Below are 8,918 nucleotides of genomic sequence, written 5' to 3' on the forward strand. Positions count from 1 at the left end.
CAGCTAACTATTTTAGCACACCCAAGTTCTACTTTTAGCAGAACAGTAGAATACAGTTCAAGTTATTCACCACGTTATATCGAGTACAGCCTTTCCTCCATTTTCCAATAACATGTCCCTCACTCTACATTGCTTTTCTGCCTACTTACATCCAATGCATGTCATCCATTGATGTCTGCAGGTGACTGGTTCCAGGATACCTCCCCATGCCCATTCCAAAACCTGCAGATTCAGGTCCTTTTGTAAAAATAGCATAGTATTTGTACATAACCTGCACACATCCTCCTAGACACTTTAAATCATCTCTACTTAAAACACCTCATATAATATAAACACTGTCCAAATACTATTTTACTGTGTTGTTATTTGTAATATTTTTACTATTTTTATTAAAATATTTTCAATTTACTGTTGGTTGAATTCACAGAAGCAGAACTGTATGAGGGGTCAGGTATACATTTTTATTTTTTCATTAAAGGGTGTGTATGCTCACCAGAGAGAGACAGAGAGAGGGGAAGTGAGAAATCACCCTCCAGAGGAGATGGCCACACCACAGTCCATTCTCTTCTCAGGACTTTGGGCACACACTCATGTGTACCTGGCCTGATTTTCAAGCCAATGGGTCCATGAATTGAACTGCAAAGTGGGATCTAGCCATGTGGGATCCAGCTGCCTTAATTTCCACACCATCTTCTAGCCCTGGTTTTCTTTCTTCACTAGATACTATGCAATCTCCAGCACAGTACTGACAGTAAGCTGCGTACTTGTGGCCTTCTCAATCCCAGTGAGCTATGCTCTTCATCATGTCAACATGTTTGTTGCCATTGATTTTATAACATATGTTTAAGGATTTACCAATATTTTGTAATCTGTGTGGCTTAATTGCTTTTGGGTTTATTAAATGCTTTCCTTGCATCCTCTGTAACGACCAAATTCACTGTGATAAATTCCAAGTACCTAGAACTGCCCCTGACTCATGATGGAACGTAGTAAATCAGTGAGCGAATGACTAGAAGGACTGTTTTTAAAATCTTTGTTTCTTACATAAACAAGAGAGACAGTACCCCAATAGTTATTATTTTTTCTTTGAGAGGTTTTTGCCATAAGGCACGTGCCCTCACCAGAAAGACAGAGAAAGAGAGACAGAAAGCAAGAAATCACCCCCCAGGAGGGATGGCCACATTGCAATCGCTTCTCCTCCATTCTCCTCTCGGGAATGCAAATGCGCCTGGCGTGAGTTTTAAGCCACCGGGTCCGGGACTCAAACCGCGGTCGACTACATACGAGTCCAGTGACATAGCCATTACACTAACTGCTGGTCCCAATAGGTCTTGATGCTGCCGTCCTCCAGCCCTGGATCTGGGCGCCAGTGTCTGTAGTGTACCGGGAGGTCTCTGGACCTGAACTCAGGCCCTTCCCATGTGCGTCAGGTCATGTCTTACTGCAGCGTGACTGCCCCCAGACTGTTTCCTTAAATAAATGTAGTGGTTAGGTTAAAAAATTCAGCTTTCTGAGAAATCTCCACTCCCAGCTCATTGTGGCTATTTAATAAGTTCAAAGCTCAGCTCAGCAGGATGAGTAGGGAATAAAAGGAAATCAGCCCTGGCCCAACGTGCTGTTGAAACCATAGCAATCTTTCAGGAACCTTGCAGCTGCCTGATTTTGCCACTTGGGTTGAGACAAATGGGAACCTGGCCAGGACTCTAAAAGGGACTACTGGAAAATACATGATCATAGAAAACTATTTAACACCTCTCCATATCTTCCTGCATATCTGCAAAGCTGGGTGCGGCTGCAAGACAGTGCTCACACCGGCAAAGACTAGGGATGGAAAGGCACCAGTCACTGCCCTCCGCCCGGCCTGGTGCCCCACGCAGGCTGCAGTCGTACCCTACGCTTGCTGTTTAAAGGCAAACTCACAGACCTTCTCAGCAAAGTGTGGAAGACATACAAGCAAGGAATTTAAGGAAGCCTCATGGGTCACTGGCTGGCCACTAAATTGTACTGTCAGAGATGACCCTGAGCAAGCCAGGTATAAAAAAAAACAAAAAAAAAAAACAAAAAAAATCAAGAAACTTAAAAAGAAAAAGGAGTAAGCAGAAACATCAGATGCCAGACAGTAAAGGGGATACAACGTCTATAGAACTGGTCCCGAAAAGGGTGGAAATAAACAAGCAGCAACAGAAAGACAACATGGGAACCCTGCGATGGTGACAAATTCAGGGACAGGCGGAGGATCTGAGTACAGAGCTCTTAGAGCACACTATTCAACATGCCCAGTTTTTACAAAAAAAATAAGATACGCAGATAAGTGGTAAATGCCAGCAATGTCCTGAGATGCCCTAGACGGTGGAATAAGTAGACAACACTTTAAGTCACCTTTCGTAAATGCATCGAAATAAACTTGGCAAGCCATGCCCAAAGAATTAAAGGACAGGGGAACCAGCAGTTAGCGTAATGGCTATGTCGCTGGACTCCCACGTAGTCGACCACGGTTCGCGTCCTGGACCTGGTGGCTTAAAACTCACGCCGGGTGCGTGTGCGTGAGTGCCCAAGATCCCGAGAGGAGAATGGAGGAGAAGGGATTGCGGCATGACCATCCCCCCTGGGGGGTGATTTCTCGCTTTCTGTCTGTCGAGCGCACGCGCCCTATAGCGAAAATCTCCCAAAAAAAAAAAAAAAAAAAGAATTAAAGGACAGGATGTTTCACCAAGTAGACGAATCGGTAAGGACACAGTCATTATTATGAAGAAGACACAGGTCTCGAGTCGGAAAGAACAATAATCACAGTAAAAAGTCACTAGGGCCAGGGCTGCAGGGAAGGCAGAGTCACCGGGAAGGCCCTCGGCCTCTGCCCACTCTGTCCAAACCACAGGTAGGGCTGGACATGCTACAGAGTCAAAACCTTTCCGCAGACTTGAAAGAGAAAGGTCACAGGCACGTTACTTTCCCAGATGGGAGAGACAGACAGACAGAGTCACACCAACTAGGACGGAAACCGCTGTGAGAACCAGCGCCGGATGAGAAAATCTGTGCTGTAACTGACAAACCCTGGACAAGTCTGAGTCAGACACTCCAGGGGGACCTGGCCACGAGTGTCACCTCCAGGAGCACCCAGGGCTCTACAGGCCACGGCGGACCCCTGCAATCCCAGCACCTGCCGTCCCAGCACGGCCCTCCTTGAGGAATATTTTGATTATCCACACGGGCCGTTGCGCTCACTTGCAGGACATGTGAAGTACTGCCGTCAGGGTTGTCTTTCACAGCAAGGACCACAAACTCAGCATTTTATTTTAGAAACTCCATTTAAATCAACTGCCAGCAAATGTTCTACATGATGTAATGTGGAAAAAGCTCCGGAGTAGTGGTTATTCTAGACAAATAAAATATAAATGCCCCGGGACCAGCAGCTGGCGTCATGGCTATGTCGCTGGACTCCCATGTAGTCGACCGCAGTTCGAGTACCAGACCCTGTGGCTTAAACTCACACCAGGTGCATGTGCGTGAGTGCATGCCCAAGATCCTGAGAGGAGAATGGAGAAGGGATTGCAGCATGGCCAGTCCCCCAGGGGGTGATTTCTTGCTTTCTGTCTCTCTCTCTCTTTCTGGTGAGCACATGCACCTTATAGCAAAAACCTCTCCCCCCCAAAAAAAATTATATATAAATGCCCCAATATGTGTTTCTATGGTGCTTAATAAAACTGGGACGTAGCAACCTGGCCTTCAGTTCCTTACAGTGGGATGTGCCCGGGGTCTCCTCCAATAATGAGCTTCAGTTACAGAGTTATAAGTTATTTTCACTTTTCATTTGAAAATAAAACTTAAGAGATTATTGTCTTTTAAATTTAAATAATTTAATAGAAGGATGCTGTTTGCAACTGGAATCCATATATTTAATTAGTGTTTAGTAACCCAGATCTCTGGGGAAATCATGTCCACCCACTTTTCAGTAAATGGGAAACACTCAACAAATAATCTACTGATTGCTAAATTATTGTTCTGTGGCAAAGGGTTTAAATCTCTGCTTTCATAGATATTTTCACTTCTAGTACTGGGTAACTGTTTGCCTTATATTTTCCCTTCATTTCCTTGTTGAGCATTTAAATACCACCATAAAAACTTTATACAGGTCACAATATTGATTACCTATATATACAGATGGTATGAAGTAAAACACACGCCACTACAGAATGTATGCATCTGCACATTTTAAAAAATATTTTAGGGGAAGACAATATAATCTCATAATTCAAATTTTATTCAACTTCTCTTAAAAATATTTTCCTAATTTGATTCAAAAACGTTATTTCATTAACAAAGAAGCAGGTAAAGTTTACAAATCAATAAAAGAAAGTGGATGGTGCACCTCTGCAACCTGGTGAAAGGATTTTGTCTCCTCTCCAGAGCAGAGGGCAGAGTGCGATGTAGTTCGTGATCTGTTAAGTCGGCAAGGTTCCAGCTACCAAAGTGATGGGTTATTTTAGAACGTAGATGATCACTTGTTAACACCATGCGACGTGTTGATGTTCCCACTCAGTGATGCACTGCACAGGGCCTATCATTTCTGTATCACATCCTCATGGGCCTCTGGAAAAGTATGGACGTTGTTCTCCGCGGCAGGTCCTTCCCATGCCAGTCCGCTGAGATCCTCAGAATACGTGATGACTCATTTAAAGAATCAATATGGATGCAGAGCTGTGCTGGACAGACCTGGCGGCCCCCACGACCCCAGTCTGCTGGCCCAATACCTGCCCCTTGAGTGTGAGTCAGATCCGTGGCTAGCTTCTAATGGATGAGGGTGAAGGCAGGGGGATGCTGCCTTCATGGCTGCATCTCATTAAGACTCCCCTCACCAGAGACCTGCTGCGAGTCTCTCCTCTGCCCTATAAAGGAGCCAACTCTGTGAGGGCTGCAGCAGTGAGGAACCACAGGCTGCCAACATGCCCGAGTCTCCAGATGAGAACACAGCCCTGGCCAACACCTGACGTAGCCTGCAGGAGGTCCACCCAGCCTATGTCTGGCTCCTGACCATGGAACAATGGGACAATGATGTGCATTGTAAATGTGTGGTGGTTTGCTATACCTCATAGAAAACGAATTCTAAACCGTAAGAAAAGATCACTTTTTTTATTTTTGTTTGTTTGTTTGAGTAAGGACTTAATATAGAGGATATCTTTTTTCATTCTTTAAAAAGAACACAGAAATGTAGACGTACACTCAAAGGTGACAGCAAGGTCAAGCACATATAGTTTCAAGTTGTCCTGCTGTGGACAAGATACATCATCGAATTAAAGTCCGCAGGCACATGCCAGGTGGCTGTGAGAGGGTAGCTCCATGTGGCTGCCGAATGCCGACGATGGCTTCATGCAGTTAGTGAATGCCCCGTCACTAGCACTCAGTGGAACAGCTCTCATGGTTCGTAGGAATTCTTTGTGCTCCTACTATGCAAGTGAGCCTAAAATTAAGTGAACTTGTCAATTTGAGGTGCTCTATTGGATAGTGACTGTGAGATCCTAGAGTCCTACAGAACGCCAGGTTTAGTTTAAACCTTATAACCCACATCTTCCCTTGGCGTAAGCACCCTTCTTCTGAGATCCTAACTGGTAGCCAGATGAGGTGGAACTCGGGGGCTGTTTTGGCTAAGTCAGTTTATGATTTAGAAAGGGCCTGGAAGCTTCAGCTCAACAGGTAACTTTTTCTCCAATAAATGAAGACAGATGGTATAAAAGGATTGTTGGGATGAGCTTCAGAAAAAGGCAATCTCAGGGCTACAAAGGAAAATGTACCCAATCACCTCACGTTAAAGGGCAATAACTTTAGGACCACGTTTCACTCAGAGGTGGGTGACGGGTACATTTGCAATGTAATGGACAGTATCCATGTCTGGGCACGGTGTAGTTAGAGAGTCCATGTTCTTGTGAAATCATTAGGTGATCATAATTAGCAATACAAAGAAAAACAAGCAAATCATTCGTTATAGAAACACTCTACACATTTTCTAATCCACAACTGAATTCAATGCTGTAATTTCACAGTTGACATTCATTAGCTATGTCATTATTAAAATATACCCAAGTTGACTTAAAAGTGACAAGTAGTAAATGTGGGGAGCCGCCCACATCAAAATGGCTGTCATGACCTTCACTGCTTAAAAATGGCCGGTGCGACCTTGACACAGACACCAGGAATGCAGACCCCCTGGTTCACACAGAGCTGGCAGGTCCTCAATAAGGTCCGCTGTAAACCCCGCCTACCTCCCTCTGCCTTGTGTATATAAGAAAGCGCTCTAGCCCTCAATGAATGAGCGAAACCTTTACATCATCAAGAGCTGTGACACTGTGTGAGCTGTGATACTTCTTTCGCTCCCGTGCTGAGACGCTGCGCCGGTTCCAGACCTCCGCCCCCTCGCTCGAGTTTCCCTGCCCAATTCGTCCCGTGGGTTCGGGACAAGTAAAAATAATCAGCAAAAAGAAAATCTTTTTTCCAAGTTTCTAGTACATTTTTGGCCACTGGACTCTGTCTCACAGGAAGATGGGAACCCAGGTGAGAACCCTCTGAGAATCATTTCCTATTTTACAAATGTCAGCTGGTGATCAAGAAAGGGACCACAATGGAGGTTTCCACATAGCACTAGAGCCCAACTCTGACTTTTGCAAACGTCTGTGTTGCATTTTTTGGAAAGCAGGGCCACAGCTTGAACCATTGACCTCACTGAGAACTCACAGTCTCTGTGCAAACTACATTTCAACATCAGAAGATCAGGTTAGAAAAGGCAGGAAGTGCCAAGCAGTGATTAATGGCCACACCTAAGTCATTCTACATAAAAGATCATGAAGGGGCCAGGCAGGCTGCCCTGGCCCTGTGTCTGAGGCTGGACACTATATACCCACTCTAGACCAGGAGGACAAGAGCAGGGTTGTCACCCCCGAGAGCCTCTGACTTAGCAAGAAAGTCACCCTTCTAGCAATAGCAAACCACAGCTGCCAATCAGAAGAAATATTCTTTTGGAGTCTCACTGACTGTATTTTGCAAGTTGATGTCAACGTTCAGAGCCGTTTCAGCACTGTCTCCATTTTTTGAGATACCCGACCCATTTTTTGGTTGTATCCATCTCTGTTGATGTGTGCGTACAGCTATGGCGGTGATGCAGAGGAAGATAAAGACCACCAGTGCTATCACACCTGCCAGGGGAAGAGAGAGGAGGAGCAAGGTCAGAATCCAATCGCGAATTTCAACCCAACTAGAATCTCCCTCAGTGGCTTACATATGTCTCATCAGAAAGGTTAGACCAAGTGGTAGTTTAAGTTTACTTCTAAATCCTTACCAACTCTAGAAAGAGTTGTTTTAAGGCTTGACGCTAAAGAGTTAGCATTACTGATAGATTTCAGTTACTCTCTTCCATCTTAGATGCAGAATTACAGTGACCTCCTTGGCCACATCCACATTTCGTGTTAATGATCGAGAAAATATTTTTTTTTTGGGGGGGGTGCTCAGCAGGTGGAATGGTAATTAAGGTGCTGGATTCTCACATGGCAGTTTTAGACCTGGACCTGGGGGTTGCTTTTTCCACTTTCCCTCTCTCTCTCTTTATGTCTCCCTCTGTCAAATTAATAATGATAGCATGAATAAAATGAAATAAAATAATTCCTTTAAGAAAAAATAATGTATTTTAAAGAGAGAGCTTTGCTATAGGGCATGTACAGTCACCAGAGAGACAGAACGTGAGAACTCAACCCCCAGGGGTGGAGGGCCCACACTGAAATCCCTCCTCCTCTACTCTCCTCTCAGGATCTTGGGCACACACTCACACGGACCTGGCATGAGTTTCAAGCCACCAAAGTCAGGACTCGAACTGCAGTCCATCATGTGGGAATCCAGTGATGTAACCATTACACCATATGCTTCTGATCAAGAAGATTTTAATTGGTTTAAAACTATGGGGGTGAGCGGTAGGCCACAGACCCAGTGGCAGGTCTCTGGCCAGCCAGCAATTCTGAGGCAGGGACATCACTGCCCATTCACCTCACCTGCAGACCCCAGCCCAAGCGCCCACCCCCTAGGTAGGTCACCATTACTTTCTGCTTTGGATTTTAAGCTTCTTTATTCTCTTGTTAATTTCCTGCTCTTCCTCTTCTCACAGCCTGTCCCGTCCCGTCCAGCAGGCCACAGACCCAGTGGCAGGCTTCTGGCTTCTTCTTTATTTCTCTGTGTTTTGTTTTGTTTTTCTTGTGTTGTTTCACCTAATACCCTCTCCTCTTCATCTTACACCCTGCCAGAAGGACTAGACAGGTCTATAATCAGATATCTGAAATCCCCTAACTACATAATTTTTCTCTGGGATCTTCCCTTGTACTGATCTACCTGAAAAACAGGAGATATTGCTTTTCAGACACCTCAGTAGAGTACCCCTCTTGATACCACATTGGTAAAAACAACAGAGGAGAGACTTAGGCAAACATTAATTTGCAGCAAAAGGGAAGGTCACTTACTCCTAGTCGGAGTAACCTTCCCGCAAGAGGTATTCAAAGTGAATACATCTTCTAATGGCTAGAAGTAGAAGAAGAGCCTCAGGTATGAATAAACAAGGAAATACATCTCCATCAAAAGTACTGAGTAACTCCCCTCCATCTTTCGTGCTATTGGACGATGTTACCAAAATGTCAGACAAAGAATTTCGAGCATTTATGGTGAACAAATTCTTTGAGTTGGAACAGAAAAGAGACAACAAACTCCAAGAGATGAGGAAGTCATTCCAAGATATGCAAGAAGAAATGGACACTCTGAGAAAGAACCAGATGGAGCTATTAGAGATAAAGTCTGGAATAGAGGAAATAAAAAACTCCCTTGAAAGTATTAAAAGTCGATTAGACCATGCTGAAGATCGAATCTCTGATGTAGAAGATAAAACCTCTGACCTA

This window comes from Tupaia chinensis, unplaced genomic scaffold (assembly GCF_000334495.1).
Source record: "Tupaia chinensis unplaced genomic scaffold, TupChi_1.0 Scaffold148378_1, whole genome shotgun sequence".
NCBI classification, from domain to species: domain Eukaryota; kingdom Metazoa; phylum Chordata; class Mammalia; order Scandentia; family Tupaiidae; genus Tupaia; species Tupaia belangeri.